This window comes from Lipotes vexillifer, unplaced genomic scaffold (assembly GCF_000442215.2).
Source record: "Lipotes vexillifer unplaced genomic scaffold, Lipotes_vexillifer_v1.1 scaffold1272, whole genome shotgun sequence".
NCBI classification, from domain to species: Eukaryota; Metazoa; Chordata; class Mammalia; order Artiodactyla; family Lipotidae; genus Lipotes; species Lipotes vexillifer.
In genome coordinates, this window is record NW_006779909.1 from 3,432,659 (window position 1) to 3,450,993 (window position 18,335).

The 18,335-nt window shown below is 44.1% G+C and overlaps 1 protein-coding gene across 1 annotated transcript in view; it reads right to left on the reverse strand.

Annotated features, from left to right (window-relative positions):
* The window catches only part of VGLL4 (vestigial like family member 4), an 80,704-nt gene that overhangs the window by 49,816 nt on the left and 12,553 nt on the right, over positions 1-18,335 (reverse strand). The gene's annotated exons all lie outside the window — the stretch shown is intronic.

Here is an 18,335-nt window from a genome sequence, read left to right on the forward strand (position 1 = left end):
AGAATCAGTCACTGACCACGGAAGGAGGAAAAAGAGAGAGAGTTTGGGGAGTGGAAGGAGAGACTGGAAAACTAAACGTTCCTTCCTCTGACGTCCCATCACACTGACCCTCTAGAATGGACTTCTCACACCCTGGCTACTCTCGAGCCCGCCTGGGTCCCATCCTCTTTGCCCCACCTGCGTGTGGTCAGAGTGCGGCCCCGTGACTCGTTTCTGTGTCGCCGACCACGCTGGCCCAGTGCAGAGAGACGTGGTGGGCTTTGGGATCAAAGGTGTGATCTTGGCAAAGTCTCTTCGTCTCTCTCGAGCCTCTATTTCTTCATCTACCTTGAGAGCTGCTTTTGTGAGAACCAGTGAAAACGCACAGGAAGTTCCCAGCCCTGCACGGGCCATCTGTTACTATACCATCTGTTCAATTCCATCCTTTGATACGACTCCCATCCAGAGGACGAAATGATGGGGGCAAAGGAACTACTCCAGGATCACTCCCACTGTTCACGAGAGGTTAGCACACGCAGAGTTTCCACCAACTAAATGAAAATCAGACACAGTGCCAGGAGCACAGGTCAGTGACCTTCCAAACCTGCTCCACCAAGAGCCAGTGGGGGATCTTGGGGCAGCTACCTGACTGCCTGTGACTGTTTCCACGTGTGTGAAAAGGACCACGTGAACCCACACGGAGGCCCAGATCTATCTTAAGGGTTAAACAGGACACTTGGCACAGTGCCAGGTGCTCTAGCCCCCCCCCCCCCACACAGGCTCCCCTCATTTGCTTGTTTCCAGACGCCTTTCCCCCCCACTAGAATTCCTCCTGACCAATTCAGTCATCTCCGCTTTCAACATGCAATCTCAAGGCGGCCAGCCGCCTAAGAGCACCTCTTCTGATACCACCGGCTGGAGTCTGCCCGGCTCCAGCTCCCAAACTACAGATTTCTGAGCCGTACCATCGTGTTTGCTGCTGTCTCTCAAGAGACAGACAGGCAGTCTTGTTCTCTGCAATAAATTCTAGTCCAAACCTGGAGGAAAAAGATGAGGCTCCCAGGAACCAACTCAGAATTCATACATAAACTGGCATATGAACTCCTGAAGGCCACAGGTGGGCCAACCTACCCCAAACACGGAATCTCACATCAGCTCCAAACCCCTTCCAGCGGGGAAGCCGGCAGGTCGCTGGGACATGACAAACATCCTAAGTCCGACATCTCAGAAAGCCACTCTGCCAACCCCCAGAGAGGCAGCAACCCACTGTATTACTTACTGCTGCTCAATGGGCTGGTTTCAGAAGCCAGAGTGATTTTTCCAAGGATTAAAATAGGACACAAAGTTCAAAGACTCCACAATACTGAGAGTGAAAGCAGCTCTGGGCACTCAGGCACACACGTGATCCAAGGGCCTAATCACCGTGAAGACTGGTAAAACGAGCCAGTTAACGCAGGGTTTTGTCAGCCTTATCACTCAAACAGCCAAGTGCCCAAGTACTTAAGTTTATTTTTTCCAATTCTTAAAGTAATTTTAAAGCTACCGCAAAGTTTAATAAGTGAGCATCCCATTCCCTTCCCCTTGACTCACTTCGTCTGTCTACACACATGCGCCTTTTAAACTATAACTGCTATGATTTTTTAGGTGCCTTGCTGGCATCGCATCATGTACCCCAAACCCCTCAAGGGTCTTCTACTGGTGAAGGCACTCTCCTTCACAGACACAGAACCCTCATCACACCCAAGCAAGTTAAAGTTCCTACATCGTCATTATCTAACACCCAATCCAGGTTCGGATTTCCTCAACTGAACTATCTCTTTTGGCGGGAGGTAGTGGAGAGGATCCAGGATCCAATCACACACTGGTCCACGGAGCTGCTGCATCTCTTTCTTTTCTTTCTTTTTCATTTGTGGAATATTTTTTTAAAAACATCTTTATTGGAGTATAACTGCTTTACAATGTTGTGTTACTTTCTGCTGCATAGCAAAGTGGATCAGCTAGATGTATACATATATCCCCATATCCCCTCCCTCTTGCGTCTCCCTCCACCCTCCCTGTCCCACCCCTCTGGGTGGTCACAAAGCACCGAGCTGGCCTCCCTGTGCTATGCAGCTGCCTCCCACTAGCTATCTATTTTACATTTGGTAGTGTATATATGTCAGTGCCACTCTCTCACTTCGTCCCAGCTTACCCTTCCCCCTCCCTGTGTCCTTAAGTCCATTCTCTACGTCTGCGACTTTATTCCTGTCCTGTCCCTAGGTTCATCAGAACCTTTTTTTTTTTTTCAGATTCCACATATATGTGTTAGCATACGGTATTTCTTTTTCTCTTTCTGACTTACTTCACTCTGTATGACAGACTCCGGGTCCATCCACCTCACTACAAATAACTCAATTTCATTCCTTTTTATGGCTGAGTAATATTCCATTGTATATATGTGCCATATCCACTCATCTGTTGATGGATCTGTTGATGGATAGGTTGCTTCCATGTCCTGATTATTGTAAACAGTGCTGCAATGAACATTGTGATGCATGTCCCTCTTTTTTTTTTTTTTTTTTGCGGTGCGCGGGCCTCTCACTGCTGTGGCCTCTCCTGTTGCGGAGCACAGGCTCTGGACGCGCAGGCTCAGTGGCCATGGCTCACGGGCCCAGCCGCTCCGCGGCATGTGGGATCTTCCCGGTCCGGGGCACGAGCCCGTGTCCCCTGCATCAGCATGCAGACTCTCAACCACTGCGCCACCAGGGAAGCCCAGTACATGTCTCTTTTTGAAGTATGATTTTCTCAGGGTTTTTGCCCAGTAGTGGGATTGCTGGGTCATATGGTAGTTCTATTTTTAGTTTTTTAAGGGACCTCCATACTGTTCTCCATAGTGGCTGAATCAATTTACATTCCCACCAACAGTGCAAGAGGGTTCCCATTTCTCCACACCCTCTCCAGCATTTATTGTTAGTAGATTTTTTGATGATGGCCATTCTGACTGGTGTGAGGTGATACCTCATTGTACTTTTGATTTGCATTTCTCTAATGATTAATGATGTTGAGCATTCTTTCATGTGTTTGTTGGCAATCTGTATATCTTCTTTGGAGAAATGTCTATTTAGGTCTTCTGCCCATTTTTGGATTGGGTTGTTTGTTCTTTTGATATTGAGCTGAATGAGTTGCTTATATATTTTGGACATTAATCCTTTGTCAGTTGCTTCGTTTGCAAATGTTTTCTCCCATTCTGAGGGTTGTCTTTTCATCTTGTTTATGGTTTCCTTTGCTAGGCGAATCTTTTAAGTTTCATTAGGTCCCATTTCTTTATTTTTGTTTTTATTTCCATTTCTCTAGGAGATGGGTCAAAAAGGATCTTGCTGTGATGTAGGTCATAGAGTGTTCTGCCTATGTTTTCCTCTAAGAGTTTGATAGTGTCTGGCCTTACATTTAGGTCTTTAATCCATTTTGAGTTTATCTTTGTGTATGGTGTTAGTGAGTGTTCCAATTTCATTCCTTTACATGTAGCTGTCCAGTTTTCCCAGCACCACTTATTGAAGAGGCTGTCTTTTCTCCATTTTATATTCTATATTCTTGCCTCCTTTATCAAAGGTAAGGTGACCATATGTGCGTGGGTTTATCTCTGGGTTTTCTATCCTGTTCCATTGATCTATATTCCTGTTTTTGTGCCAGTACCATACTGTCTTGATTACTGTAGCTTTGTAGTATATTCTGAAGTCAGGGAGCCTGATTCCTCCAGCTCGTTCTTCTTTCTCAAGATTGCTTTGGCTATTCAGGGTCTTTTGTGTTTCCATACAAACTGAATTTTTTTCTTCTAGTTCTGTGAAAAATGCCAGTGGTAGTTTGATAGGGATTACATTGAATCTGTAGATTGCTTTGGGCAGTATAGTCATTTTCACAATGCTGAAAGAACATGGTATATCCCCCATCTGTTTCTATCATATTTAATTTCTTTCATCAGTGTCTTTTTTTTTTTAACACCTTTACTGGGGTATAGCTTTACAATGTTGTGTTAGTTTCTGCTGTATAACAAAGTGAATCAGCTATATGTACACATATACCACCATATCCCCCCCCTCTTACACCTCCCTCCCACCCCTCTAGGTGGTCACAAAGCATGCTACTGTATGATTGAGCAATCCCACTACTGGGCACATACCCTGAGAAGGCCATAATTCAGAAAGAGACGTGTACCACAATGTTGACTGCAGCTCTATTTACAATAGCCAGGACATGGAAGCAACCTAAGTGTCCATCGACAGATGAATGGATAAAGAAGATATGGCAGATATATACAATGGAATATTACTCGGCCATAAAAAAAAACAAAACTGAGTTATTTGTAGTGAGGTGGATGGACCCAGAGTCTGTCATACAGAGTGAAGTAAGTCAGAAAGAGAAAAACAAACAGCATATGCTAACACACATATATATGGAATTTTAAAAAATGGTTCTGATGAAACTAGGGGCAGGACAGGAATAAAGACGCAGACGTAGAGAATGCACTTGAGGACACAGGGAGGGGGAAGGGTAAGCTGGGACAAAGTGAGAGAGTAGCACTGACATATATACACTACCAAATTCAAAACAGATAGCCAGTGGGAAGCAGCGGCATAGCTGCATCTCTTTAATTTCCTAAAGGAACTTTTTCTATCTTTCTTCCTCTTCCGTGACATTGGTGTATTTAAATAATCCAGACCAATTAACTGCCCTACAATTTTTGGTGATCTGATCATTTCCTCATGATTCGATTCGAGGTGAACATTTTCGGCAAGAATACGAGAGGTGGTGTGCACGGCACGTGGCATCACATCAAAGGCACCTGATGCCACTGTGTCCCACTGCAGGTGCCACTAAACTTGAGTACTTGGTTACAGTGATGCCCACAGAATTTCTCTATCCTAAAAAAGTAATCTTTCCCTTTCATAGTAATATTGGGATGAGCGTCTTGTCACTCCCTCTCAATCTCTTGCTCATTTATTAAGCACTTTTTATTTGTTCTGCAAGAGACTAGGGTTAAGCTGGATAAAACATGGCGCCCCCCCCCCCCCCCAATCGGCACAGGTCTGACATGGGACACGCAGCATTTTTACATAAAAGACAGTGAAAGAAAAATATAAGAAAACACCTGACACGATCAGGGACTGGCTTATGCACTTCCTGAAATACACTAGGCATTCAATAAACATAATGCTGTGTTAGGAGCCTGTACAGTTCGGGCAAATAAAAGCTATTGGCACTAACTTCACCCTCTGAATTATCCCTCTCACATCACCTCATACCCTGGCAGAAAGTCCTTTAACATGGTCACCCAGCCTTCCACCATGAGAGTTTAAAGTCCCTGATGGATTCGATTACTGAAATAAAGTCTAAGAGTTCGCAACCTGGTGGTGGAGACCTCCACAGCCCAACCCTCTAGCCTCACCCCTCTCTTCCCCGTCAAACGAACTCCTCCCAGGCTACACCGCTCACGCTGTTCACTCAGGCTGCGAACACTCTTCCGTCTCCCCAACACCTGGCAAGTTCGCGGGGCAAATCCTAGCGCATTACCCTTTGCTCTGAAAGCTGCCACCCAAGTTCTCTTCTTGAGATACTCCTCATCCCCAAATGATAGTTAAGTGAAACTAGCAACCCTGCCGAATCGCCCTGGAAATTGACATGCCAGCCCTTATTTTAAAGGCTAGCTGCTAATTGCTGAATCTAGTCCCCACCTAAAGAAGGTATGGAACTTAGAACTGGCAGAAGAAAAGAGGAACCAAAGGCATTTTAGTGCCTGGTATGTTTGTAGCACTATGCCCAGCACTAAGGGGAACACAAAAATGTCTGAGATCTGGTCTTTGCCTCACAAACCATAGTTCCAGTAGGAGCGTTAAGTCACGGTGATAAATAATCATAAGGAAGGACGTAAATGCCAAAACAAAAGAGATGCTCTTTAAGTGGGTTAATTGTATGGTATACGAATCGTATCTCAATAAAGCTGTTACCAAAAAAAAAAAAAAAAAAATTACCAAGAACCACAAAGAACTTTTGCTTACATAATTTCTATCAATCAATAATTACCATATTAGGAATTAAAATGGAGAAAGTTTTCAAATATTAATTTCAAGATAAAAATAAACTCATTGCATGTAAAAAGAAAAATAGAGAAGCTATGAACATTTTAGATGAGGAAGATATCCATTCTAGCTCTAATAATCTAGTCAGGAGTAGAACTGCAAAAATAGGTAGGATTTGGACACTTGGAAATGGTGGGAATGGGCATTCCAGGTGGGGACAGCTACACACATAAAGGCAGAAAGCAGGAACGGCGTCGTCATGTGTGTGTGAGATCAATCTAACTGGAACAAAGGGCTCGTTTCTTCTGTTGGTTAAGAGTAACTGGCTAAACAGATCGATGGGTCAGATAATAAAGGGCTCTGAGCACAGGCAGAGTTCAGACCTGATGGCAGACAACTGGATGGAGCCTCTGTGAGGGCTCACACAGCGGAAGAGCTTCAGAGAAGGGTGGTCTGATGATGCTGAGTTGCTCGGATGCACACACCTGAGCCGGGGGCAGGGCAGCAATGCATCGGGGCCAGGGCGCCAATGTTCATGCCCATGAGGGGGGAGAAGAGGCCAGTCCAAAGGACATTTTAAGGGACGATCGGAGACCTGGACAGTGTTCCAGCCTGTACCTTCACCTGATCCTTTCAAAACAGGCCACCCTCATTTCTTCCTAATCACTCCCTCAACACTCACTGATCTTTGCTTCTTTATAAGTTGAGAAACTAAAATGAATTGAAGAAGGCAGAGAGCTACATTTTTTCTGACTTATCAACATGTAAGAGGGAAAATAAAGATTGAGTTAGCAGTATAACTCCATATGTTAAGTTCCACAGGTTGATCTAACAAAGTCTAATTAACCTTCTACATCCACTGTCAGTGGACACTTTTAATATTCTAATAAGATTATTTTTATTGTTGGAGAAAAAAAAAATCAGTATACCAAATTTTCTTGAAGTAAAATAATGTTGATGTCCAGTGTTTTAGCGGCAGGGATTGCGCTAACAGCTTCCAATTACCCACGATTAACCGACATTCATTCAATAGATATTTTCCGGGTAACAACTGAGCTGTGAAGAACAACTATCAAATACCTCAAATAATAATGCATATTCATAAAAGAAAAATTTGGAATGGTAATTTAAAGCAGACTCATAGGGGGGCTTCCCTGGTGGCGCAGTGGCTGAGGGTCCGCCTGCCGATGCGGGGGACATGGGTTCGTGCCCCGGTCCGGGAGGACCCCACATGCCGTGGAGCGGCTGGCCCCGTGAGCCATGGCCGCTGAGCCTGCGCGTCCGGAGCCCGTGATCCGCAACGGGAGAGGCCACAACAGTGAGAGGCCCGCGAACCGCAAAAAAAAAAAAAAAAGCAGACTCATATGAAACTTACCCTATGTTAAAATAAACCAATCCTAAAAAAATTATCACATGCCATCATTCACTAAATGGATGCCAAGTTATGTTGGTTTTTTTCACAGTACTCAGTATATTTTGGAGTCCTTTTACGTACAAACTTATTTCAATAGTTATAGTTTGCATAAGCTATTATTAAAAGATGTTTGCATTTCCCAACTGCAAACGAAGAGACTATTGAAACTGAAGTCTCAAAGTACACTGACCAGCTTGAAACAGCACTAAAACACTTACTGGAGATTTACTGGACAGGCACACAGCTAATTTCACACACAGAAAAGAGTATTTAATGTCGAAACATATTTTTCTTTCATATTAAGAAAAATGCATAGCCATAGTGTACAGAATATGGGAATGTGAGAGCTGCTTTCTGAAGGGACTACTGCAAATCTGTCCCCTAGGTTTTCATATTAATTGGAAATCTTTGATTTCCTTATGAAATCTTATAAGATGCTTATAAAAACTCTATCCAACCAAGGAGAACTTGTATCTTCACCAAGTTCCAAGAAAAGATACTGTTAGATACTAATCTAAAAAAGTCCTAAAGGTTCATCTGAAAACAAATATTCCACGGCCAGGTAGAATTTAATGTGTTTCCAAAACCCGAAACGCCCACTTGCTGCTCAGTGTGAAAGCGGGGAGGTCCCCCAAATGAAACAACTTCAAATGTTGGGGGCGTGTGCTGTTGACATTTTCCTTCTACTTCTCGCTCCCCTCCCCACCCCAACCTCTCCTTTTAAGTTTACATTATCCCGGTGATCGGATTTTATCAATGGGAGGCCAAGGAGGGCTGACTCCCTGGGGCATGTTTGCTTAAGATATGAAGGTCAAACAACCACTGTGCTTAAAAAGTTGTGGCCTTTGGGGGCCCATACTTCAGGTCTCTCCTCACCTCCAAGTGACTCATTAAGAAGCAAAAGAAAGAGGAAAATGGAGCGGATCAAAGGCTGGGCTGTCGTTAAGTGAAAATGAAGGCAGATGAAAGGCCTGCCCTCCACTTCAAAGGGCAGCTGAGCTCAGGTGTGCAAACAGCGAGAGGCTGGGCCCCGAGGACAGGCGGCTGTGAGGGACACGAGGTGGCCTCCCGAGGGCCAGATACCTGGGATCGGTTACACACAGTAGAACCACAACAACGAACACAAATTCAAATGTTTTCCTCCTGCGTGTACAGGGGCGTACGTAACCCCAAAACATCAAGTGACGGACATCAGGTCCACACTTGAAAAGATGGGAAGTTTTAAATGTAACAAGGTTCAAGGACTGCTGAGGAAGCTGGCACGTCTAAAGCCGTGTGCAATTATATTTAAACAGTTTTTCCTTATGCCCCTGAGGTGTGTCCTGAAATAAATCTTAATTTTGAGAGACCTTGGCCTTAGCAGGAAGTCTGGTTTCCCCAGGAGTTTAATGAAGGATCCTTAGTGCGTTGAGGCAGAGGGCCCCCCAGACTTGCTCGAGGACCCCGGGTGGGAACAGAGCTGGTCTAGAGCCACGATGGGCTGTGGAGGAAGAGCAGGGACACCAGGTCCATTTCTGGCTCCACCACAGTCCCCCTCAGCTCACCCCATCCGCTCCCTCTACCCACACCGGGCACCAGGGCAGACAGAAGCTCCTGCGGACAGGAAAGGTCTTACGTTCTCAGGGGGCCCTTAAGTCACTTAATCGAATCTCCTTCCTCAGACAGACTCCCTGGAGTGACTATTAAAACAGGTGACTGTGAACCCCACCACCCAACCCCTTTAACAAAGGGAACAGCCTTATCTGTACAGCTGCGGCCATACTGCAGACTTTTCAGGGAATTTACAGGTTCTCCCCTGTAATTTATTGTTAGCAAAGGACTTGCACGTTAGTGCCCAGGAAGCAGAGGAGGGAGCCTGCCACCCGCCTCTGCCTGAAATGAGTAGTCAGGAGGATGGGTAACCGTTCAGGAGCATTTCCTTGGGGCCAAGAGGTATCCCAACAGCTTTACGAGCACGAATTTCATTTCATCTTCCTAATTACCTATGGAGTAGGTCCTATTATTAGCCTTATCTTTCAGAAGAGAAAATGGAAGCAAAAAGTGGCCTGGCAACTTGGCCAAGGTCACAGGCCTTTGGAGAGGCTTAGTGGATCCGAGTGCACTGCAGCTGGGTGTTGAAGGATGAGTAGGAGTTTGCTGGTGGGCACAGGGTGGTGGGAAACAGCACGGCACCCCTGAGCTGCTGGAGCGCACAGGGCCGGGTGAAACCACAGGAGAGGACAAGGCAGAGAAAAGAAAGCCCCACAGACAGTGGTGTAGGGGGGACAGCTTAGACTTGAGTCGTGCAAAGGCTTTAGCGCCTCCAAGGCCCCCTCAAATCAATGACTGTGAGTAAAAACTTAGTTTGCTATCCAGGCGGGCGCCAATCAAGTCCGTGAGCCCTCCCCCCGCCCGCTTCCAGACTGCCCCCACAGAAGCAGCCCTGCACGGAAGTTCCGGAGCGGCCAGTTTCACTGGCCAGGCTCAGGAAAGAGGGTGGACTCCATCCCGCAGGCCACGCGGAGCAAGCGGCTAGGCTCGAGCCGGAAAGCAGCACACTCACATGGACATGTGGCCATCTGCACACCGGTCCTTGTCAACTGCTTCCCCTGGAATTCCATCCCCTCCTCTCCTCACCCCCAGCCTCCAAACACCCGACCCTGACAAACACACCATTTATTCTCTGTAAAGATTATCTTAATTTACAACATGCATGGCACTGATTTGTTTCTTTATAAGATAGCTGGCAGTGATTATAAAGAAAGCACGATACTTGACTGTCAGCTCCTTGAGAAGAGCTGTGTATCGTGTTCAGCTTCAGCGAGGAAGGTCCCTTAGCCCCAGACACAAAGCCCTAGCTCTCGACACCCATGGCACGGACTACAGGTGCCATCAGCGAGGCTCATAATCAAGCTAACGGAACTTCGCAAAGTATCTTCACGTGAGCAAATGCACACGTGTAGAACTTTGCTAAGAGTCAAATGAACGGAGTAACAGTAACAAACGATATTCTCCACTTCAAATCTCCAAATTTTACAAGAGCTTTACTGAAATACAATTCACATACCATAAAATTCACTCATTTAAAGTGCCCGATTAGGGTGGGAGGGGAGATGCAAGAGGGAAGAGATGTGGGGACATATTATATGTATACTTGATTCACTTTGTTATAAAGCAGAAACTAACACACCATTGTAAAGCAATTATACTCCAATAAAGACGTTTAAAAATAAATAAATAAATAAAATAAAGTGCCCGATTCCATGTGTTTTAGTGTATTCATAGGGTCGTACAACAATCACCACAGTATGAGGGCGGACCAGTTCATCCCCCCAGAAAGAAACTCATACCTCACGATGCCCCCGACCCCTACCCTCTGGCAACCATGCACCCACTTTCTATCTCCATAGATCTGCCTATTCAGGACATATTTCATAGAAACAGAATCACACGTGTAGTCTGGTGTGTCAGACTTCTTTCACTTAGCATAGTGTTTTCAAGGTTCATCCATGATCTATGTCAATACATTCGTTTTTACTGCCAAATCATATTCCATCATATGAGATATACCACATTCTAGTTACCCATTTATCAGGTGATGGGCATTTGGATTGATTCTACTTTTTGGCTATTATAAATAATGCTGCTATGGATGTTCGTGGACAGATTTTTGTGAGGCTATGTTTTCAGTTCTCTTGGCTATACACCTAGGAATGGAACTGCTGGATCTAATGGCAACTCTGTGTTTTAACATTTTGAGAAAAATGCCACACTGCTTTCCAAAGGGGCTTTTGCAGCATTTTAAAATCCTACCAGTAACACAGGAGGGTTCCAACGTCTCCAGACCCTCACCAACACGTCGTTGTCTTTTTTATTTTAGCCATTTTAGTGCGTGTGACGCTGTATCTCACTGTAGTCTTGATTTGCAATTTCCTAGTGACTAATGATGCTGAGCATCTTTTCACGTGCCTGTTGGCCATCTGTATGTCTTCTTAAAAGTTGAGGTGTCAGAGTTTTTTAATATCTCCTACACACCCTATCAGATATTTGATTTGTAAAAATGTCCTCCGATTCTGTCTTTTTATTCAAATCTATTTTTCCCCTTATCTATGTCCTTCAGGCATAGGAACAAAAATCTGATCCTTACTCTTACTTCTTTTATAAGGTATGCAAATTTTATTACAAATGCTCTCCTAAAAGCCACTATCTTGCCATTCCGTTTCTTGATAGGCCGGCCTATGTAGAATGAGGCCCCATCCATTGCTAAATACCCACAGCATACACCTGGGTAGCAAACTCCTAAATAATAAATAACAGTGATATCCACCATGGACATTCTGGCATTTCAGAAATTCAATCCATCCCCCAAAGCCTTATTTTAATGGCTTAACAAAACAAAGAAAATTTCACACTATTAATAGATTTAAGAACCTACATGTGTTTTGCCAACCTATTTTCTTTAAAACCATGCTGACAATAGTGATTAAAACTGTTCCCATGCTAGCGGGCTTCTAAATTGTTTTAGCCTTGACATAAGGTCAATGGGAATTAGACTAATGAAGAAACAAAGCAATACTGAAACATTTTAATTTGGGGTCTACTAGACTATACTAACTTCCAGCAAATTAAATGGATGAGCAGTTTGCAACCACTGACATTTGTATTTCACTGTTAGTTCTCCAGGCTTCTTGTTCTCCCTGTGCCATTAACCTTGAGGGTCTAGCTCTTTGTCAATCTCACTTCAACCGTGCTTTCCAGGGATTACAGAATCACTAATTCCACAGCACATTGTGGCACAGACCCAGTCAAATCAGAGGGACAGATGTGAGCTCATGTAATTGAGAGGTTTCCATCTGCTGCCTTGAGAACTGAGGCCTGAAAGACTTGCATTTTCTTTCTTATACTCATTCAGGGATGTTCAGTCTTTGATGATCCAATTAACATAAGCACTCCGTATTTCGGCAAATAACTTAAATGGCTAATGCTCCAACCTCTCAAAGGCGGATGGACATTCACTGAAGATTCTCACGTTACATACACCTATTATGAATCCCAAAGGTGGCTGAAAGCCCAGAGGTGATAAACCGAGATGGAGAAAGGGATGCCAACTCATTCACATCCAAATCCTTGCTTCCACGTTCACCCACACATTATCAGGGTACCCCACTGAGACCACAGATCGTCCACTGGGACACTGTCTAGGCACCAGGGACTTGCTTGGGAGGAATAAGAGGAAGGATGTGTGAAGCAGAAGCAGCAAAGGATCTTATTTTAGCCAAAATTTAAAATAGGTGTTGTAGGGACTTCCCTGGTGGCGCAGTGGTTAAGAATCCGCCTGCCGATGCGGGGGACTCGGGTTCGCTCCCTGGTCCAGGAAGATCCCACATGCCGCGGAGCAACTAAGCCCATGCGCCACAACTACTGAGCCTGCGCTCTAGAGCCCGCGAGCCACAACTACTGAGCCCACGTGCCGCAACTACTGAACCCACACGCTCTAGGGTCCGTGAGCCGCAACTACTGAGCCCACGTGCTGCAACTACTGAAGTCCATGCTCCTACAGCCCGTGCTCCACAAAAAGAGAAGCCACCGCAGTAAGAAGCCTGCGCACCGCAACGAAGAGTAGCCCCCACTCGCCGCAACCCGAGAACAGCCTGCGCGCAGCAACGAAGACGCAATGCAGCCAAAAATAAAAATAGGTGTTGTATAGAAGGAGGAATTACATTCTTTCTCTTGGGGTTTTCTGTAAGATGCTGATGCTGAATATTTTTCAGGCGAAACTGACTTCATGTGACAAATGTACTCCTGAAAATTTGGGAGTAAATTAACTTTTGGTTAAGTCTGATCATGATCTACACCCAAGTTCCTACTTAAAGCAAAAGTGGTTCTCAGTTTACTCTCATCGTCTGTGGGGATTTCCCTTATTGTGTCTCATTCAGCTCCTCCTACTCACCACTCGTTACAATGTTTTTCAATGTGTGGTCCCCGGACCAACCGTATCAGAATCCCCTGAGATGCTTGTTTAAAATGCATATTCCTAGGCCCGAACCCAGTCCCAGGGGGTCCAGGGACCCTCAAAATCTGTCATTAAGCATGCCCCCCAGACGTTCCCATGCACGCTAGTGGGTATCTTCTCTTGTGCCTCTTCCACTTTTAAAACTGATCGATACTACGATCAACCAATATTCTGATCAAACATTTCCAACTGCCTAAGGGGTGTTTGTACAGTGATGTGGTTGCTGGAAAGGAGAACTAATGACTGAGTATCTCAAGGCTCAAGCATCTGATCAGGAAATGCCCGAAGCACCAGGGGTACAGACAGCAAGACTTAGACCGTCCTGGTTCCTCCAGCCAACGGTAACAGGTCAAATACCTAAAAACCACCTGTAGGAGACCCTGTTTTCAAACAGTGATGTACTGATACTTTTCTGCCTAATTATTTTAAACGTTCACCTCTTTAGAGGTCAGAACCTTAGCGAGGGGACCCTCACCGATACCTCAATTTCCCCATAAGGAACATGGGTTCACCATCTGCTGCCCTATATTCCCTGTAATGCATTTACTGCCACATAGTTCCTACATGTCTTTTACATAATAAAACAACTCATTCCCCCAAAAGCTTTGGATTAGGACCCTGAGACGTTCAATAAAAGCTCTGCAGATGGAGTCCATGGCTACTGATTTGTAAATTTCTCCAAGCCTAGAAAATTGAGAGGGACAGGGAAGCAGAGGAACTTGTACTCTAACTGCAGACACTAGTCTCAACTGGCTGAGCAGGAGAGTGCCAGCGTGCGCCCAGCTGGCTCCCCAGGATTAACTTAAGGCCACGGTGATCACTCCCGGGCAAGCTGCGGACTGAGTTAAGAACAGGCCAGGGTAAGTGGCGTCAGAGGAGGAGGTCAAAACGCCCTTTGCTAGATCTGCCTTTTAAGACATCTCATTTCAGGCTGGGGATAGTCATAAAATAAGAAGTAAAATAATTTACAAAGAATCTCATGCTAACTTCTAAAGGTTTCTGTCTCCCAAAATTCAAAAGTGCCAGAGGCTCTTTCTTTTGTCCCAGGTTTGCTTTTCCAATGCTGCTTCATGACAGAGGAATGGCTCCTGACCTGTGGCCACACATTTCTTTCTTTTTTTCCCAGAAGTCATACTTTATTGTACAGCAGAGAAACCACACGAGAGAAATCCTGCAAGTAAAATGAATGTCAGGAAATATCTGTCAGGGTAGCCATCATTTAGACATCCAAAAGGCTCACATGAGTGACAAAGTCCTAACAGTATCCTGAGCATTCAGAAATTTTTTTATACCAGTTGGACTCACATTAGAACACTCTAAAGGGGAATAATCACAAAGACTGCAATATTTATGGAAGGCTTTAACAAGAGGTGATGTTTCCATGAATGTCAGAGATACAAAGTATAGAACCTTTTTAGATATTTTAAATATGTGAAAGCTTTTTAACAAAAATGCAAAGAGAATCTGTACGGAAGGAAACACTTATACTAGAAGTCATCTTGCAGACATCTGATTACAAGGTTGTTGTTTTTCTTTTAAAGAAACCTGCAGGGTTTCCCTGGTGGCACACTGGTTGAGAGTCCGCCTGCCGATGCAGGGGACGCGGGTTCGTGCCCCGGTCCGGGAAGATCCCACATGCCGCGGAGCGGCTGGGCCCGTGAGCCATGGCCGCTGAGCCTGCGCATCGTAGAGCCTGTGCTCCGCAACGGGAGAGGCCACAACAGTGAGAGGCCCGCGTACCGCAAAAAAAAAAAAACGGAAAAGAAACGTGCAAATGTCTAGATATATGAAGTTTATTAAAAAGCACAAATAAATTGAATAACCAGGTGACATCATTAAACACAGTACGCAGGACTTAACGTGTGAATGTCAGTAGCACATTTCCTTTATCCTATGAGTGGGCCTCCTAGTTAGGACTGCTAGCATTCAGCAGTCTATCTTATCTAACCCCACGATAACTAAGAACAAAACCACAGTACACTTAGTTGATAATCCATTATGGTTCAGGTTGAATGACATTATGGTTTGAAGTCTTTGAAATGCCAAAGACCTTCCTTCTACCTACCTACCTATCTATCTATCTGGGTACATATGTATAGATATATATTTTTTTAACTTTATATATAATAGAGATGTTCTAAATATACATATGTATCTATCAATAGACATCCATGTAAAATTAGAGGTCTAACACAGAAACTCCAATTTCACTGCCATACATAAACACACACACACACACACACACACACTGAGATGTGTGTACATAAATCACCACAACTAAAGCGCAAATTACTTGACAGCGAGGAATCTACCTTTTTCCCCTAGAGCCATCTGTGCAACGTATGAGTGAGTGCCCAAAACTGAAGAAAGACAAAGGCAGAGACTGTCAGTCTACCTGTGAGCAGAAATTATCACTCAGATACTGAAAATAAAGCATGCTACTGCACCAGGGGGTTACACCATAGGATGGTGACCATGACATTTTGCTGGGGTTCAAGTGCAGATCAGCAAACAAAATGGTTTGCTTTTCTTCTGCTTTTCAGGGCTGACGAAGACATCATAGTCTGTATAACTGCTCAGCCTAATCTCTATCCAGGAGCTATTACTGCTTCTTAAAAAGCATTAACTTTTGGATAAATATATAATGTGACCTATCCATACAAGGGACTATGATTCAGCCATAGAAAAGAATGAAGGAGTGACACCTGCTACAGCATGAGTGAGCCTTTCATTATGCCAAGTGCCAAGAAGCCACTCACAAAACCCCACATATTATATGATTCCATTTATATTAAATATCCAGAATATGCAGCTCTATAGAGACAGAAAGTAAACTAGTGGTTACCAGGGCCTGGGAGGAGAAGGAATGAAGAGGGGCTGCCAATGGGAACAAGATTTCTTTTGACACCGATGAAAATGTTCTAATCTTAGATCGTGGCGCTGGTTGCACAATTCTGCGAATGTACAAAAAAACCACTGAACTGTACATTTTAAATGGGAGAATTTTATGATATGCAAATGATATCTCAGTAAAGCTGTCAAAAAACACCAGATTAAAAAAACAACTACCGTCTTTTAAAAGCTATAGCAGAAACAGAGCCAACATGGAGGACAGTAAATACGGTGGCTCCTTATCTTTCCAAGATTCTCAAGATAAACCCTGCGCGTTAGAAGAATCAGTCCAACAACCATCACGGCTACAATGTAACCAAAGTGAGACGAATCAAACACAGAAGGGAAAGTTTCTAAACCCAAAGAAATAAAGTGTGCAAAACACACACACACACACACACACACACACACACACACAAACACACACACACCACAAAATCAAAACAACATGAGTCCCTGTGTCGGTATATATGTGTCCCAGTGTCACTCATGTCACCAGAGTTTCTCTCTCTCCTCTTGTTACTTAAAAGATAAGCCCTGGGAAGAGCAGGAACTTGATTTTTTTTTTTTTTTTTTTTTCTCATGACACATAAGACCTAGCACAGCTGAAGATTTCAAAACCTTTAAAGGCAGCAATAAGTATTTTAAGGTGCACCAACTATTCTCTGAACTGCACTCTAGACACCATTGTGGCCACTATAAGCTGTGATTATCCCCCATCAGCGATGGGAATGGGGGAGTCATTCTACAGAATATCCCTCACAGGCAAACTAGGCAGCATTCAAATCTTGCATAAAGTGAGCTAAAGAACATGTTGCTAGAACTTCACAAACATACAAATGAGTGAGAGCCAAGCTGAACAGTACACAGATAAAGCCGGAGATTGTCAGTCCAGCTCGCATAACAGCCAAATTATCTCAGCCCTCTAAAATAAGGGCTCTGTGATCTCAAATCACCACGCATTCACTTAGTGCCGGCCACGTCACAGCAAGATGTGCTACTTACTAGCAGCGGGATACACAAAAGATAGTAGACTCCTTGCCTTGCGTATGTGTACACACACACACACACACACACACACACACACCAATAAAACTGAATTTTAAAAATTATTGGTAAGCATGCAAATGAGTGTTGTCATTCTCAAGGCAGTCATTCTGGAATGACTTGAACCTACTTTTTCCAAAGAAAACTGTCACTGATTAAAATATATTTTCAAACTCCATTTGTGGAACCGGCTTCAGAATGACATAGGAAAAAGCAGCTCATCGTTTTATAGGCACACTTACATAGAACTGAGCCTGGCAGAGAGTGAGCCCTCTACAAGTATCTAATATATATATTTAATTACTGGTAACTGTTTAAAATATTCAAAAGAATGTATCTCGGACCATGAAGGCAACTTCTAAATCACCAGCAGTGTTCTCGGAATGAGATCATCACAGGGTTAAGTGTGTAATTTTCCAAGGTAACTATTTTGAAGACAAGCTTCAGCACCTTACTTATTTAGATGGAAGCTGTTACATTTGTTTGCTTTCAATGTCACGCTGTATTTACATTAAAGGTAACAAAATACAAGGTGATCTAACTGCTAAATGAATATTACAGGCTGTAAACTCTACAGAAACTCAAAAGAAAAGGATATAAACATCATCAGACATTGAAAGACAACGAGGCATCTTGCCAGGAATTGAGAATTTAAGAGGTTACAGTACTATTCCTGCCTATAAAAAGTTTCAGGTAGTTTTATAAATGGAGGCTGAAGGATCTATAGAATTCCTGTTGCTGGAAAGGAGCGTGGAGGGCATTCTAAAGGGGGGGCGGGGCACAGATTAAAAGAACCTAAAGAGGGAATGGTAGGTAAACCAGGAGATAAATCAAACTGGAGCTGAGAGACCTTAATCCCTGAGCTTTCTTTTAACAGGCCAGTGGGTGGATGGATCATTACCCAACATGAACTAAAGCAAAGCAACACTATACTACAGGAAAGTGTTCCCAAAAAAAG